Here is an 18,875-nt window from a genome sequence, read left to right as displayed (position 1 = left end):
CTTTGCATCGAGAAGACTAATATTGGGAGCAAATATTTGCAAAAGACTTGGGCTAGACTTGACAAGTGTGGCCCATATACTAGTGACATATTTTTTAAGATTTTTGGTCAATTACACATGATCAGTTTAACTTGTAACAAAATTTGCCAATTTAATTTTCTACATGAAAATTTTAACTCCCTTTTCGTTAGTTACATGTACGAAAAATCTCATGCATTCTATAAATACCATAAATTAGGGTTACCAACCGTCCTCCTTTTTGGTGCCATTTGGAGTATCCTAAGTTTCGGAAAATTCGTCCTCTTTTTTTAGGTTTCAAGAACCAGTTTTTTAAAGGGGAATTTTTTCAACCTGAAACATCTCATTGGTAAGAGTGTTTGAGTCTATCTTTCCCGCACATTCTTACACACTTTGACCAACGCCTTCGAAATTCCCAGACGAATCCAAGTTGACTTTCAAGCAGGGCAGGTGCTATTCTAACAATGTCCAACTTGCCTCATGATAACATGAAAAAGACTGTCCGAAAAACCACTCTGGAAGAACCACCGCAATATCCATTTCAAGAACGCGCCAGTGTTTGCTCACCAACAGCGGATGCCGTTTACTGAAGTGTTCTCCATTCAGACATAATGAAAATAGGATACAACCAACACTCAATGCCGGAATATTGTTGGAATAGTCTTTTTCATAACTAAAGAGCCCGGATTATACGCAATTCCATACGTGCATTTGCAAATTTTGACCTTTTTCAGTGTTAGAGCACACAAATGCATAAAATTGAATTCCACAGAAGTGCATATTTTTGAGGTTTAACGAGATTTCGATCACATTTTTATAATTTTTCGGATTAGTATTGCTTTTAAAAATGCACATGAATAATAAGCAAGTGTTCGTATTGCACGCGATACGAAAGATAAGCATTTAGGGAGGATTTTTTTTAGCGAGTTACTAAAGATTTTTAATTACCTTTGATGGTATCCGTTGCTCAAGCCGGATTAAAAAAAAATTATTTTATCCTGGTTAAGATGAAGCGAGTATTAAAATTTTTCACGGTTTTTTTTTCAAAAAAAATGCAAGACGAACCAACTCTATAAATAAGTTATAGCATCGCCCTGCCACAACGGGGGGAGCAGGCGGGTCTAGTGCCCCGGGTGCATTCTTTAACTGCAGCTTCTACATTACACGTGGGCATCAAAATGCGTGGTAACCAACTCGCACCCATCACTAGAAAGTTCCAAATTAAACCGTATAGAAATAATTTGAGAATTTTTTCTCTAATGAGAGTGCACTGTGTGAGAAATTGAAAAATATACATTTTAATAACGTTTGCTTTTTTTGAAGGTATTCAATTTTCAAATGCACATTTTCTCAGTTTTAGTACGTAGTTTGGAATTTTTAACCACTTTTTTGGTGCATTTTGACATTTTTTAGGGCGTATTTGCACAATTCTTTTGGAGTATATTTCACCACTTTTTAGTGCATATAATCCGGGCTGTATTCATAACTATTATAACAAACATAAATATTACAATTCTATAGGTAAAATATTTTAAGGTTAAAATATTTTTTACATGATGTTTTTGTTTTCATTTAATTAACTGCCATCGGGCCTCGGGCCGGAAAGCAAATGTGTATTCACAGATGAACTCTCCGTGAAACATATCGATGTTTTCCGCCAGGCAGAGAGAGCACGAATTGTTGCCCAGTAATAACGTGTTTCAATAAGCTTGTTAATTGTAATGGTAGCTTTCTTCACATTTAATCAACATTTTTAAACGTAAGCAATATCACTGATCGAATCGATTCCATCATCCTAGAATGAAATTTTCGCAAAATTTCCGGTAAATTTAAATGATTTATTGATGAGATTTATCATTCGTATTTACAAACACGAGCTGGGGATAACACATAATCACCGATAAACGTGAAAAACAATTTAACTTTTACTCGTTGGTAACTATGCGTAACAACCGGATTTATTAAGTTCCTGGAACATATATAGCAGATCTGTGTTTTTTAGGCCGGGATTACACCAAGTTTTCGAATATTAAAAGTTTAATTTACTCTATTAGTTATACTTAGTGTGCTTAAACTAATTGTGCTAGCTAATTACTCTTATAGAATTAACTCTATTACAAGTTTTCTAAAAGTTCTTTTATAAAATTCGAAAAATTCAAACAATAAGATTATTGGTCGCATTTGCTCGAATGTAACCTGAACTTTATTAGTTGGAATTTTCAAGTTTTATAAAAGGGATTCTATAAAACTTTTTATGTGAATATAATCCCATCCTTAGTTGTGAAAAATAGTAGTGGGTTTCTTTTTTGGTGGGGACGTTTGTGGCGCCATCTGTTGTCTAAGTTGGGGTAAATGGGTGTGCGCGCAGGCATCTTCTAACTTATACGTAGGGTTACTATAATCGATAAAACAAAGTTCCACTGCTTGATATGTGCTGCCATCTAGTTTTGAAATTTTTAAACGTCTTATTTTCCGGAAAAATCAACACGAATTCATTGGCTTAATAATTATTGAATACGCAGCAGATAATATATTGCCCGAATAAAGGATAAATTATTTTGGATATATTTTTATACTTTATATACTTTTGACCATAGAAAATAAATTTCATTCTATAAGACAACACTGACGGCAGAGAAGCGACAGTTACGATCAACAATCACTTGATTGGTGGGATTTTTCATTTGCTGCCGAAAATGACGGAAAAATCATACTATACGAGAATTAGAACCTGCAGGTTCAAGTTAATTTATTTGCCATCTGATTTGAAACATGAAGGCTTGATTGGGCGGGTTGCTCGCTGACTCACAGGTTCAAGTGAGGAATTTTCCTCGGATTTTCTCATTACTCAATATGATTTAATTTTTTATTGAATCCGGTCTGGGGCTTGTGTGACGAGATTGGTGAGGGCAGTACCGTCCATGGGCGGAGATAATGCGTCAAAGATTGAGTCGACTGATCTAATGTATATATGAATTGACATCATCTTGCCCCCCCCCAGCCTTTCAAGTCTATCTCCGCCTATGGTGCCGTCTTAACGCATGCACGGCCCGGGGGCCTAAGGAGAAGAGGACCCTCACAAAAGTGAGCTCCGATTGAAATTTTCTAGAATTTGCAAGGTAGGACCTCAGAAAAACCAGTTGGCCCGGAGGCCCATGATGCTCTTAAGACGGCCCTGGAGCCGTTGAGTCGTATCTCTTGGAGCACAAAATGGCACTTCGGTGGAACGTATAACAGCTCCATTGCCGTTACTTCAATTTCATTGTTACTTAATTTCACGAGCCCTGAATAGTTGTAACGAAATTTTTTAGCAAAAAATGTGGCACTTCCCTCATGGGTATCGGACGTCATCTAGGATTCTTGGAGGTATTTCTTCTTGCTGTCTATTGGGTGCACATTTGCGGTAACCAATCAGTGGTAGATGAGGAAAAGACCTGGGATAAAATTCCAGGTCACCACATCTCTTAGCTTGGTTTGAAATATGTTGAAAAGAATCGGGATAATACAAGATATATTAATTTTTCGTATAAGTACGTATTTTTTCACATAAAAGATCCAAACTTCATTAAAGAAAATCCAAATGAGAAATTTTTCATTTTTCGTAAATACTAAAATTACGTTATCCGCTCGCGTGGAATTGGTAATCTGAAAATTACTCGGAGCGGTGAAAAAAAAAAAGCGTTAAATGCGGGTGAAACGGTTTTTCCGCATTCAGAGCTGTTTTTTTATAATTCGAATATCGCAGCAAATATTGCATTTAGAAACATGAAATTTCTTTCAGTGGCCCTCAGAAGAGACTGGGCAACCCCCTTGCAACCTGAACGACATCTGACTACTATACAATGGTTATTTGGAACATTTTTCTAATTGGAAGTATACCTTTAGGATCAATGGTTCGCCAGTAAAATGCAATACCTCCTGTTTCCTATGGGCCCTGTACATATGTAGATGTGCATTTAATGGATTGATTTTGTTTCCCCGAATGTATATAAATTGTTTCGTTCAAATAGTGTTCACGAACTTTTATTATATGACAAAAATTTCTTCGCTTATGTTTATTTAATTTTCTGCAACAAAAAATTTTATTGAGTCCCTTTAAATATTTTTCCATATCGAGAAAAAAATCTCGTGCATTCCCTAGAAGGTATTGTGCTAGATATATAATAATTACCAGGATCCCGGATATTGATGGCGTTTGCATTTTTTCGCATTTTCTATGCGTTTTTGAATGTTTTTCTTTTTCACTTTTAAGGCATTTTCTGGCATTTTTAGGATATTTCATCACTTCAAAATTTAAAAAAAAGAAAATAAAGAGTAGGCTACATTTTTTTCTTTTAAACGAAAGGAAAATTTTTTACTTAAATGTTTTTCTATTTTGACTTTAGATTTCCTAACCCACACATAAATTATGAATTGTTTATTTGAAAAACTCTCCATTGGCAATTTTTGATAAAAGCTGATGTTGAGATTGAAGGTGATTTCCGATAGGTACCAGAGGAATTTTTCTCTTTTACTTCCCGTCAAAATAATTATGACTGGTTCAGTTTCTAAAGAAATTTGCTTCGTAGTTTTAATAGCCTTTTTACCATTTTTGAGGAATTTTTCTTTAAGGCATTTAACCCCTTAAAGAAATTTTTCTTTGAATTTTTAGGTCTTTTTTTTCCAGTTTTTTGGGGCTTTTTTCCAGTTTTTGGATCGTTTTTCAGGATTTTTAGGTCAAAAACCTCGGGGCCTTAATAATTACATCAGTGATTCCCAACCGGTATGACCATGCACCCTAGGGTGCCGCGATATCGGCTAAAGGTACCGCTAGATGTTATGGAGATGAATCAACAAAAATATTACGGTCCACTTAAAGTCTTAAAATAAAATTAAGTTGAATTAATTACTCATATGCATGACAGACTTGTCGGAAGTGGCTGTGTCAGCAATGTCAACTTTGGCCCGAGTGTTAGGTCTAGCTGTTCATGTACGCCCCGTTCGGCGCATACGAGCTCTAAGAAAAGAAGATTCGTTGGCTTTGTAGTTTAGTGGTCTAGGGTGCTCACCCGGTAAACGAAAGGACGTGGGTTCGATTCCCCGCAAGGCCCGTTGAATTTTCTTTCTTGGATTTATCTTTGCATCAGCCAGCTGCTGAAACTTCCGTAGTAATAGCGGAGAGTGACATCATCTTCAGATAAGCTGAAAGACCCCATTTGTCAACACTTGCAAACACACTGCAATAGATATGTACTTTCCATCTTTTTCCACTGGAAATCTCGACTGGGTTGTCTCACCATTTGCATTCGAAGACAATGCGGAAAAAATAGATTTCCTTGCTTGCGCGAGCGAGATGAATTTATTTATCTTTGCGCCGATTCCACATCCAAAGGTAAGTTCACTAAGAGTGAGGCGTTGGTGACTGTTTTGGCTTGAATTGAGAGGGGAGTATCTTAATCTAATGAAGAAAGCAATTAACACACTTTTGCTCTTTTCAGCTCATATCTACGCGAGCAAGCCTTCTCTGCAGGGGCGTCGGAAATGTTTCGAACCTGTGGGTGCTCGTCTTGAGCTTTATATTGGAAATTACGATTTGTCAATCAATTCTGGGGGTGCTCAGACCCGAGCCACAAATTACCGTGGGTGCTCGAGCACCCACAGCACCCCCGGCTTCGACGCCACTGCTTCTCTGCTAGAGTGACAATAAAATTCAAAGCAAGAAATAGACTGCAAGACCTTTTGAAGACAATTTACGTGTTTCGTTGCCAAGTGTAAGGTCCGATATCAAGTATCTGTGCTCTAAGCATAAATCACGAATTTCATATTAATGATTAATCGAACAAAACTCTGTTGATGTACTTTTACTGTGATTTTTGTTGCAGTAAACCGTATTCAAAGAAGGGTGCCCCAGGTTTTTAATATTATTCCCAAGGCTGCCGCGAACTTCGAAAAAGGTTGGGAAACGCTGAATTACATGATTATAATCGGAGGTATATGGTGTCGCCATCTATGCATCAGGATACCAATTCAAAGAGAAAATATTTGTATTTCCACTAATAGGGGGGGGGGCATCAAGTATTACGTCAGCATCGAGGGGGGTGGAGTAACGGGGTAACGGATTTGTTAACTTTAGATGACGGGGGGGGGGGGGAAGGGGGGTTTGAAGGTTGCTTACGCCATCAACCACCCCTTTTTGAAGATATGAAATATTCTAAGCTGCTGACGTAATTTTGTTGGCAGGAGGAGAGGAGGTCAGTGTTTTGCTGACAAGGGGGGGGGGCGTCAAAAATGGCTAAATACTTGAATGGCCCCTAGGTACCGTAATCATCTGTTCTCATCGCAGCAATAAAAAAACAATAGTAATAAATATTTTTAGAAATGTTTAAAGTTCATCGCACTTTTTTCCGAATAAAAAGTGTACTGTGTATAGCGGAAAAAGATTCCAGTTGAAATCGGAACATTACGGCTTTCTTCTTTCAGGCCGAAAATTATATCGAGTTAACGCTCTTTTATTAGAACTTCCACAAAATCATGGGCGGAGATACGGGGGGGGGGCATTGTCAAAGGTGGAGTCGACAGATCTAATGTATATGCATATATATGAACTGACATCATGATCCTCGTGCCCCCTCAGACTTCCAAGTCTATCTCCGCCTATGCACCAAATACCCGCGGAGATAAAATTTTTAGCGATTTCACATTCAATTACAAATTTTCCTTGTGTTGGCGAAATTTTTCTGAAAGAATTGTTTTTGCGTGTTACGAGAATTATTAATTCCTTTTTTTAATTCACTCAATGAAATGTGGTGACGATATTCATTTTGGACAGGCATCCTACTCTATGCAGAAAAAAAGTGTAGATATCATTTTTTCATTAAATTAAGGACAGCAAGGTAAAATGACACTAGAAATAAGGACATCTGGTAAGAGAGTGTAGCTTTATGCAGTTTACCAAATGTGGGTTATTTTTGCGGACCAACGAGAAATGTTTCCTACCAAGGAGGTTGTTGTAATCCCCAGCTTCATAGCTAAATGGTTGCCAACTTATAGCTTGTTTACAACCAAATCTAGTCCTTTCGCAGTTCAAAAAATACAACTTCAAGATGCGAATGCCAGCCGATCTCCCCGTTAAAAAGTCAGACCTACAAACAGCCCAAATGTAATTAAATCTCAACACATCACTCACTTACCTTCTGAAATATAGATGGCAGCACTGAAGAATCACCGCTATGGTGGTCACGTGGTCATAATGACGGACTCGCATCGCGAGGATCCGAGTTCGGACCCCACCGTCACCGCAGTGGTGGTCGGCTGAAGTTGGTTTCCTGTGGTTTCCAACTTCGAGGCGCAAATGCTAGCCGATCTCCCCGTTAAGAAGTCTCGCCACAGAGAACAAGAGGCCTACAACGATAAATTACTCAATCATTACACTTCACTCATATATACAGAAGACTGGATGTTGTGAAGATATTTATCATTTGAGATGTTAATTTTTTTTTTTAAGGAAGGAAAAACTCATCTCTGCCTTTTCCGGGAGTCGAACCCGGGTCCCTCGATTGCCGGACTAGAGCTCTGACCTCGTCCGGCAATCGAGGGACCCGGGTTCGACATCTAATAATCTCAAATGATAAATATCTTCACAACATCCAGTCTTCCGTATATCTTGTATGGAAATATATATATATACAGGGCGCTTAGCAAAGAAGGGGCATAACATCTTACTGGCGAACTGTTGATTGTAGAGGTACATTTTCAATTAGAAAAAAGTTTCCAAAAAGCGTGTAGTGCTCACATGTCACTCATGTTTCAAGGGGTTTCATAGTAATTAAAATAAATACACTTACTGTCATACAGTCTCCGTGTGCAACCAAACGCAATTAAGAAGCCGTTGTCCTGTCTCTCCGGAGGCAAACAAAAAAAAATTCACGTTTTTAAGTGCAATATTCACTGAGATATTCGAAAAAACAGAAGAAAGTTGAGGAAAAAAACAGCTCTAAATGCGGGAAAAACCGTTTAATCCCGCATTTAACGCCGTTTCCCCCCCCCCCCCAAATTTCCTCCGTATTTCGATTTCGAATATCTCAGTGAATGTTACACCCGCAAACGTGGAATGTTTTTAGTTGGCATCAGGAGAGATATCGCAACAACTTCCTAATAGGGTTTTTGGGGTACATGGGGTACTGCATAAAAAAGTTAATTTCTTCATTTTAATAGCTATACAACCCCTTGAAACACGAATGACATGCCTTTTTACTACACGCTATTTGGGAACTTTTTCTAGTTGGAAGTGTACCTCTAGGATCAGTGGTTCGCTAGTAAAATTCCATACTCCCTGTTTGATATGCACACTGTGTACGTCCATTGCAAAAAGAAAAGAGAAATATCTCTCTCTCTGCAAACATAAATAATGTTTTCTTCGGAGAAACAGTGAATCCGAGTCATAAGATTCAAAGTTCACAAAAGTCGTCTTACAGAATCGTTTACGACGCGCGTCACATTCCAGACGTTTTCGAGAGAACGAGCTTGAAGATACGTTCAGTAAAAAAATAGCTCTTGGCTGTTCTATCGCTCTTATCGGAATGTATAAATCGGCACAAATTACCTTATGGACAATGATGAAGGAAAAAGGATATGATTCGAACGATTCACAGTTGGCAAAATAATGAATGCTGAATCCCATTATGTATACGTTTTTGTCAATCTGTAAAATATTTTTATTTGAGAAATCAAAAATGTTAGACAAGTTTTACTTTAACGTTTCTCATCAGCTATCGTTGCATTTTGAATGTGGCCCACCCCTCAGGGTTTTTTTTCTTCTTTTTAATATTGACCAGAAAACCCAAAACACAACACACTCCTAGTTGTGATACTGCTAATACTATACAAATATTATTCTAACGAATATAATTGCAAGCAATATAATTTTAATATTTTATTTGTATAAGACTGAAAAAAAAAAAGTTTTTATTCCACAATTTACTAAAGCACACATGCACAACCAATGACCCGCGGGAAAAATGCCCCTCGGAGTTATCTGATGTGGCCCGCGACTTCAAATCTAATTTTATAAAAATGAACTAAGCGTCAGATTTTTCCACATCACTTGGGTGACTTGTGACATGTTATCATTAAGTGGCTTGCGACACGTTTACACGCATCACTTGAGTGACGCACGGCACAGCTCCAGAGTATTTACATTTGATGTTCCGTAACACATTTCCAGATTACATAACCTCTTCGTTCCAGGGGGGTTAACATATGTGTTTATTTCATTTTTCACGATTATAAATGGTTTTTAATGATTATTTTTCCAAATTAACACCTGAGGTAGACATATATGTACCTAACTGATACTCAGCTGACTGTACCAAATGATCCTAGTAAAGATGACCCAAATTAAATAGTTATTTAAATTGTTTTTTTTATCAAACGACATTTTGATGTATAATAAACATAAATCAGGCTAAAATTCTTTTGTAATCGTCACTATTGGTCAGCTGTGTGAAGAAGTTAAATGTCCTGCGGCACATTCCCAAGCAGCTTGAGTGACTCGTGATGTAATTACAGATCATTTAAGTAACTCGCTGCACAGCTCCAGATCTCTTAAATATCCCGCGTTGTATTCCGAAATCACTTAATTGTCCTGTGGTGCGTTTCATGATTACGTGAATATCCTGCGATGTATTTACAGATCACTTGTGTGACCTGCGGCACAATTCTGGAGTATTTAAAGTATATTATGTCGTTTGTATAAATTATATTGCAATAAAAGCTCACTCTAAGTTCCACAGAGGAATATGGACGAGGTATATGTGTGGTTTAGTAGTAGTAAACCTCTCTTTTGCGGACACTGATGGGACGAAAAATTCTTCCGTAAAAGATGCGTGACCGTTAATCAAGGGTTTAAAATGCATACATTTATTATACGGAGAAATTATAATTTGGCCTAAAAAGAGGGTTCACCGCATCTGAGGGGTATCCGTTAACGGGGGTTTTACTGTATCTTCTTTTTTTTTTTATCCTAAAAAAAAATCAAATAAATAAAATCAAAATCAAAATAAAAATCAAATATGAACATTCCGAATCATTTCGGATCACTCTGTTGTAAAAGCAATCTGATGAATAACGACAGGAATTTCAGTGTATTTATTTTTACAGTATTTTTTTCGGATGCGATCAAGAAACTTATGAGAAAAACAATAAAATCTTTCGATAGCTCCATTTTTTGACTGTTCTTAACGCTTTTATTATGAATGGTGAGTGGATTTCTTTCTCGAAGGTGCTTTTGGAAGATACAAAACTCAACACATTGCACACCAAACCTACAAAGAGAACATGCGAAAAAGTATGAGTACGAACACCAAAAACAAAATTGCTGGAAACGGGACCAATAAATAAATAAATAATAATAATACAGAAGACCCCAGAATAGAGAATTTTTGCTGTTATTTCCCGCTCCTATTTCACGTCCTGTTGGTCGTAGCCTTAATGTTACACGAAAGCTATTGTATGTATCTTGAGAAGGTGGTGTAATGGTGTTTTCCCAAATTCACTTAAATCAGCTACTGTTTTCGCAATATTTAAATCAGGTGATAAAAATGATTTTAACAATTTTAGACCAATCTCTATTCTGTCTTCTATCTCCAAGATCTTTGGAACTATATTAAAAACTAGAGTCCATTCATTTTTATCTAACCATAATTTTTATTCTGAAAATCAGTATGGTTTCCTCGTAAATAAAAACACTGAATCTGCCATCCTTAAATTAACTTCCTCTGTTGTACATAACCTTGATGCATCAAGAAAGACTGTTGCAGTTTTTCTAGATATAAGAAAAGTATTTGATATCATAAATCATGAAATCATCATCTCCATAAACTTGAAAAACTCGGTATTAGAGGTAATGCACTTAATCTTTTTAAATCTTATTTACACAATAGAATACAATCTGTTAAATGTATTACAAGCATTAGTGATCCCATGAACATAATAAAAGGTATTCCTCAGAGCTCAGTACTCGGCCCACTTCTTTTTATTATTTTCATTAATGATTTTTTGCAAACTTGATATTGAAGGTGAAATAATTGCGTTCGCGGATGACACGGTTCTTCTCTTTTCTGCTTCTGATTACCAATCTCTCCAAAATACTGTTAATAATGATCTCCTAAAAGTAAGAAATTGGTTCCGCGCTAACAACCTCCAAATTAACGTTACTAAAACCAAGTTTATTAATTTTTCTTTAAATCCTACTAACCAATCTCGCTTAAGTATCACTTTCCATGACATCAACTGCAACAATGATTTTTCTTGCACTTGTCACGATCTAGCGCAATTCAGTACAATAAAATATTTAGGTTTACATATTGATCAAGATATGAAATGGAAATCGCATATCAAATATTTATTAAATAAACTTAGATTTATGCTTTACAAATTTTATTACTTAAAACAATGTTCAACTAACACCTTTTTATTAACACTTTACTATGCTTTTTTCCATTCCCATCTAATGTACGGTCTTCTTGCTTGGGGCAGCGACTACCTTACTAATCTTCAACCAATCATTTCTATTCAAAATAGAATTTTACGGTTTATTACTAATGATTATCACTCGCCTACATTTGCCCTTTATAACCGCCTACAAATATTACCCATTCGCCATCTTTATTTTTACAAATCACTATTGCACATTCACAAAAATCAGTTTTCCTTCAACCTTAATACCACTCGCTTGTCCTCAAGAATAAATAGTACTTACACTCTACCACTAATACACAAAACAATAGCTAGAAAACACTTTACATATATTATTCCAAAGTTCTATAATTCACTTCCTTTAAATTTCGATACAAATGTCTCTCTGTCTACCTACAAAAAATTAATTAAATCCTATCTCTTATCTGAGACTAACATAGAAAAACACTTTTGAACTTTTTTTTAAATTATGGTGTATATATATTTAATTTGTTTTTTTTCCTTTGAATTTATTTGTGTGTATATATTAATTTTTTTCTCTTCACCTTGAGCTTACACGTTCTCAGCACTTCTTTTTTTTCTCCTTGTAAATTTTTCCTCCATATTAATTACTCAAAACACCACCACCATGGTTGTCACTGTTTAATTATATATCTTGTTAATCCCCCTTTTTTATTTCCTATAATTCTATTGTGTATCATTTTCACTTGTTAGACGATTTGTCTATGTATTAAATATCCAGTATGAGCCGTTCCTGGCTCCTTGGGTATAACTCCTTCAATTGTATACGTACACTTTTCATGCTTGAATTAAAAAAAAAAAAAGAAAAAAAAAAGGGGCTTTGAATCGATTAAAATTTTAACTGGTTAATCAAAAAAATGGAATGGATGAATCGAATTTTAATAGAATATTTTAAAATGCCAACACTTTGCAGCAAACGTATTAGGTGTAATGCTATAGAAATATATTTCGTTAATTTCACTCACATATTCGCCAGATGTAAACAAATACAGGAATAGATTAAGAGATGGAGGCTGTACACTTGAAGTAATGCCGAACGTATTTGTCAGATCCTGGAATTTCTTAACTTGGATATTGTTTTTTTTAGAAAATATCAGTCATTTTAGGTTTGTCACTGATTTCGAAAGTACTCTGTCGATCTTCAAATAAACTGCTATTAGTATCCCAACAAACTGCTCCTAAATGATACTGGGGAGGGGGGGGGGAGGAACTGTTGTTTCCAGAATATGAAAACTGCTCTTTCCAGTGGAGGCAGTAAATTTCGGTCTTGCCTTCTAAAACTTCCATCAGATCCACAACCCAATTTAAAACTGAAATCATCATCAGTTTTAGTTGAATCGACTTGCCGTCGAAAAATTTGTTCAAAATATTGATTCAAAAATTTGTAAATATGGTTAGAAACATAATTTAAGATATCTAATCGGTTTCGTTAAGTATATCAAATAAATTATGAACTTTTGATAAAAGTTTTAATCAAATTGACCGATTCAATTAACTCCACCAAATTATTTAAGTACTATTAACAATTGGTCGATTAATTGATTAATCGGACCAGCTCCAATATTGAATGAGGCCTAATAACTTCTTTTCCTTCCAATGTGATTCAGGAAACCCAAAATATAGGACACCTTCAGTTGCGAAACATAATGGCATTCTGACAAATATAACTTACGAGCAACATAACATTTTATTTATATAAGACAGAAATTCTCGATATATATATAATCATTTCACCTCCAAACAAACATATATAATCTCCTTTGTAACCCCCTTATATCTCCTTTCAGATAAAAATGAATTATGAATATTCCAAACCATTCCGGATCACTGTATTGCAAAAAGCAATCTGTTGAGTAACGACTGCATTTCAGTGTATTTATTTTCGGGATGCGATCGTGGAACTTATACGAAAAACAATAATCTTTCGATAGCTCCAAGTATAGTTAGTTCATTTTTTGACTGTTCTTAATGCTTTTATTACGAATGGTGTAAGCGTTTTATTTTTTCCTTTCTCGAAGGTTCTTTTCGAAGATAGAAAACTCAACACATTGCACACCGAACCTACAAAGAAAACAGCTGCGAAAAGTATAAGTACGAACACCAAAAAACAAAACTGCGAGAAACGAGACCAAAAAAAATAAAAATACAGAAGCCGACCAGGAGAAAAAAAAAAAAAACGGAAATCGGTTAATGGAAGTTCCAGTTCGGCCATTTATTCCGATTTCGATAAAATAGCGGGTAAAAAGCGAGAAAACTTTCCTCCCTTCCGTTTTTACGTATATATACGGAATATATATTTTTTCTTGTATTTTTGCTAAGGATAGATCCTATTTTTTCTTTTATTTTTCTTCATCTCTTCTCTATTCTACTTTTATTCTTTACTCCATTCCTTTTATTCACGTACGAACTGATCTTTCAGAACACTATAGAAGGGGAAACTCTAGGAGAAAGAATGAAATAAATGAAAAAATAAAAATAGAAGTGAAAGCGTTTTTCGGGAATAAAACCAATCGAAAAACGCGGCTTCGAAAGTCACCAGATTACTTTCCGTCTTTGCAATCAACGCCAGTATCTAATCGATAAACCAATAATTGGTGAGAAATGCTGTTAAGAAGGCTTTGTCTCCTTTTTTTTCTTCTTCCTTTCTTATAGAAGGTAAAAGAATAAAATATAAAGGAAGAGAGAGAGAGAGGCTTCTTCTCCATCTACTCGATTCTTCGTCGCCGAAAGCCTCGCTACCATAGTAAACTTACCCACTAATTGCTGAGATCTATTTTTCTTTTCCTTCTCCGGATCCTGTTTGTTTCCATTTTTCAACTGGGTTTTTCTTTTTTTGCGTTTTGGAAAAGAAGGAAAAAAAAAATCGACTTGTTTTTGAGAGTTGCGTTTTAGAGCTTAAAAAATTACGTTTAAGCGTTAAGATGCCGAGCCGATCGCATGGTATGGGCATTTTCTGACGTGAATACGTCTTTTAAGACTAGAATTACTGGAATTTCTATCCTTCTAAGGATAACCGAGCGGTCAAAATGACCGCTATCATAAAAATACAGGATACAGCTGTAAATGTTGATTCATTTTTTTGGATTAAAACAAATATCACGAGAGCTAGGGTAGCCTATGTGGGTTTTTGGTGACATGGAAGCACTAAGGGTTCCAACTCCTTGAAGAAATATTATGTATATATTTTCCAAATTCATATATTGCATATTATTAATTGATTTAAGAATTTTGGAATGTAAGTTAATATACGGCGTAAGTCGTGTAGAACCGCATCCCCTTCCTTCTTAGGGTTCCGATAAGGCAAAACAATTAATTGTTACAAGGGATGCCCGACATCTCGTATATAAGGGATTCAATTAAGCATATGGGGGGAATACGTGCATTGCTTTGTATGTTCATGAATTATTGTGCACATGCCTCACCTGATATCCTCGAGGGCTCAGGAGACCTGAATCCAATGAGTTCGCCGCTTATGCTTTTCTCCACTCCACCCCATCCCAACTGGGGCAGTCAAAAGGTTTCACGTTCGAAGCTAAATGGAAATGTTGCAGGTCTGCTTACTCTCCACGCAGAGACTTTTTGAAATAGGAGACCGTCTCGTATTCGCGCCTCGAAGTTGAAAAACCCGCAGAAAACCAACTTCAGCAGACCACTACCGTGCTGTCAATTGGGTTCGAATCCGGATTGTCACGATGAGCCATCACGATGCCCACACGACCGCAAAGCTGCATTCATGAATATCTGCTGAACTCGACCAAAACCCGTCCCTGATTTGTTCATCTCCATTATACCCCGTTATTGCTCATCCAAAAGCCATTATTTACTCAAGGAGCTCCCAGTAGAATATTCAATTCTGTAATGTTCATAACGCTAAATAATTCTAATGTTATCTTTTGAGATTTTAATCAAAAGTGTCGAAAGAAAGAAAGGAAAAAGAAATGAAACATATTTAAATTTCTCAAGATTCCATTAATGTTCTTGAACATATTTCAAATCCATTTTTAACCATGGTATATTTATATCTATGAAAATAGACACGGCGGAAATAATAATTCCGATAGGAAAGAAAAAATTGGTACTTAAATACGATCTTTCCAATTGTTAATTGGAAGCCCAAGGCAAAATCATTAATTTACGTACGTACTCAATTTTTTTTTTCCTCTTTCGTCCTGGGGAATAGAATTTTCCTCTTCTCGGGATTTTCGAGTTATGATTTGAAAGTAAATTTAATTGAAAGTTATATATTTTACTTCTCTTTTCTTCTGGTTTTAATTTGGATTTCAATTTTTTACCCCCCCCCCCCTATTCATTTCTTAACATGAATATGACGCATATTCATTGCTGAAGACGCATCACAAACTTTGTTCGTCATTCCTATTCCTAGGATTTTAAAATTTTTTTTCCTCTTTTTTTTTCAAATTCATTTTTTTTATAACATTTTCGTGAATATTCACGAACGCGGTTTGTAATTAAAAATTCGGTATTTGAACATCGGTTATAATGGGAATATTCTTCTTATTTGATGATTCTTTATCAGTGTCTCAGTTTTTTTTTTCTTTGAATCATTCATTTCAGATTTTGACATTTCTTGTCATATATAATTATAAGGCCCAGAGGTAAATTTTTTTTCTTCATGTATGCTAATGATTGAAATTTATTTTTATTAAAGGAGTATAACATTCCTATAATAGAATTCACGGTCGTAATCCCTAGAGACAAAATCTCGGAATGGTCCCGGCAGGACATCGCATGTTTCACGAAGAATATCGTACGTTTTCATATAAAGTAGTATTTTTCTTTTTGAACGTTTCTCAACCTATGGTCTGCGGACCAGAGAAGTGGTCCCCTGGCAGATTTGATAATCTAATTTTAACTGAATGAAAAATCATTCAATTATTGTTATTGGCAGTGTATTGCTATTATCCATACTGGTTCAAATAAAAATTATACTTTCATATTTAGATTCACATACACATCAAGGAAAATCGCGATCCTGAGTTCGGGAATCAAATTGAAGCCAAATAATTCAATTTAAGAAAAATTTTATAATTATCACTAAAATGGGGGAAGGGTGGGGGAAATGAAGGGCTGCTACAAAAATACAGTCGAATCGCGTTATAACGAACGCGAAGAGACCGCAGGAATCACTTCGTTAAAATGAAATTTTGTTATAAAGGAATCCCAGGTTACCTAGCATTGTTCCTATGTAGACTTATTTGGGGATTAGAAAAGTGTTCGTTAAAAGGAGATTCTTGCTATAACGGTATTCATTAAAACGGGATTCGACTGTAGCAGTGAAAAAAAATGTGATGATGACCAGAGGAAAACCATACGAAAAATTAGGATCTTAAATACAGATAAATATGGGTCACCACCAGTTTTCATCATTTCTTCTAAGTCGGAAAAATAATCCCGAATTGTAATTGAAATCATTGAAAAATTGAAAAAAACTGTTTAACTTGACAAATATGTGAGATGAATATTTGTATTTATAGCCACACAATTATCATAATATGTTATAAACACTGTGTTTATTAACGATTTTAGTATATATTATTTTAGTAAATTGAATGAGCATTTCAATTTGTATTTGGCAATACGGAGCAAACGTGTGAAAAATACAGACAAAATTTGAAATAATGGAATGTCCTGCAATACGGGACCAAAGTAGTCCGTTGAATTGTAATAGACATTGTAACACTGGTCCTTGGGTTCAGAAAGGTTGAGAAAGATGATACAAAAAGCATGATTAGCACGTTTTTCCCCTACAAATCGCGATCAGATGTATTATTTATATTTGAACATTGTCATTGATTTTTCATTCAAATGTCAAATTTATGAATAATTTCTGTTTATTTGTGGAAACCGTTGTTTTCTTCTTTTTTTTTTTTGGATTATTTGGATTGGGTCGCAGAGATTGTTGAGATTTCAGTAGTGTAAGAGATACGTGTTTTTTGTTGGGATTTTGGGCATAATGGGATTTAGAGATTGTATATATTTTTGGGCTATTGAAATTTTGATCTCAATGGAATTTAAATAGAGATGTGATTTTCGGATGTTAGAATTTTGGCCTTAAGGGGATTTTGAGCTTGACGGGATTTTGAACTACTGAAATTTCAGCCTCAACGGGATTTTCAGCTTGTCGGAATTTTTGGCTATTGAAATTTTGTCCTCAACGTTATTTCAAGAGTTATATGATTTTGAGATATTAGAATTTTGACCTTAACGGGAGTTTGGACTTGGCAGGATTAGAGTTTGAGCTTGACGGGATTTTAGGCAATTGAAATTTAAGCCTTGATGAGATTTTTAAAGTGTCTGTATTTTCAGGCTATTGAAATTTCGCCCTCTACGAGATTTCTAGCTTGTCGGGATATTTAGGGTTTTGAAATTCTGGCCTTAACGAGCTTTTGGAGCTTGTCGGAATGTTAGGGCTATTTAAATTATGGCCTCAACGGGGCCATCGAAAGTGATGTGATTTTGCGCTGTTGAAATTTATTCTTTAATGTGATGTCGGCTTTAATTATAATTTCAAAGATATTGAAATTTCGGCCTTATCGGGATATCGAGCTTGTCGGGATATTTGGAAAATTTAAATTTTGGCCTCAACGAGGTTTTCGACAATCGAAATTTAGGCTATTACGGAATTTTCAGCTTGTTGGGATTTTCGGGCTGCTAAAATTTCACCTTCCAAAGGATTTCAGGAAATTAAAATTTAGGCTTTAATGAAATTTCGAGTTACGAATTTTTGGGTGGTTGAAAATTTCGTCTCCCACGGGATATCAGACAATCCAAATTTAGGATTTAACAGAATTTCAAGCTTGTTGGGGTTTTTAAATGTTGAAATTTCGGGCGATTCAAATTTTGTTCGTAACGAGGTTATATGGTCGATATTTCGGCCGTAAGCGATTCGGAAGCAGACCCCTATGTGAATGCGTGCTTGCCGCTAATGATATTGCGACTGAAGTTCTATATCATAACTTATAAGTCCTATCAACCTCCAGTACATTTCAGAATTTTTTTTCTCTAGCTCCTCTTTCGTTCCCAAGCCAAGTCATAAAATCCTATATTGTACTTATCATTTGCAGCTTCTACAAATTCTTGTCTGCTGTTCTTCTATACATTCCAGCAACCTCAAGAGGCGATATCGAGAGAGAAACTTTGAGAAACCCAAATGTAGAAACAATTTCAAAATACAATAAGATTTTATGATACTGACGGGAATGATCAGAAAGCACGGCAAGCATCCCCATACCAATATCATAACATAGGAAATAATTCACTTATAATTATCAGTACATCGGGTAATGATATTTTTTCTTTTTTCGTCGAAAGTTCTTTTTTGCGTATTCTGAAGCTGAGGTTCAACTAAACCTATTTTTTCT

The sequence above is a fragment of the Pholcus phalangioides genome, unplaced genomic scaffold, assembly GCF_987345545.1.
Source record: "Pholcus phalangioides strain wild (caught in Gottingen) unplaced genomic scaffold, Ppha-v1.0 ptg000015l_1, whole genome shotgun sequence".
In the NCBI taxonomy this organism is placed as follows: domain Eukaryota; kingdom Metazoa; phylum Arthropoda; class Arachnida; order Araneae; family Pholcidae; genus Pholcus; species Pholcus phalangioides.
This window is presented reverse-complemented; position numbering follows the sequence as displayed.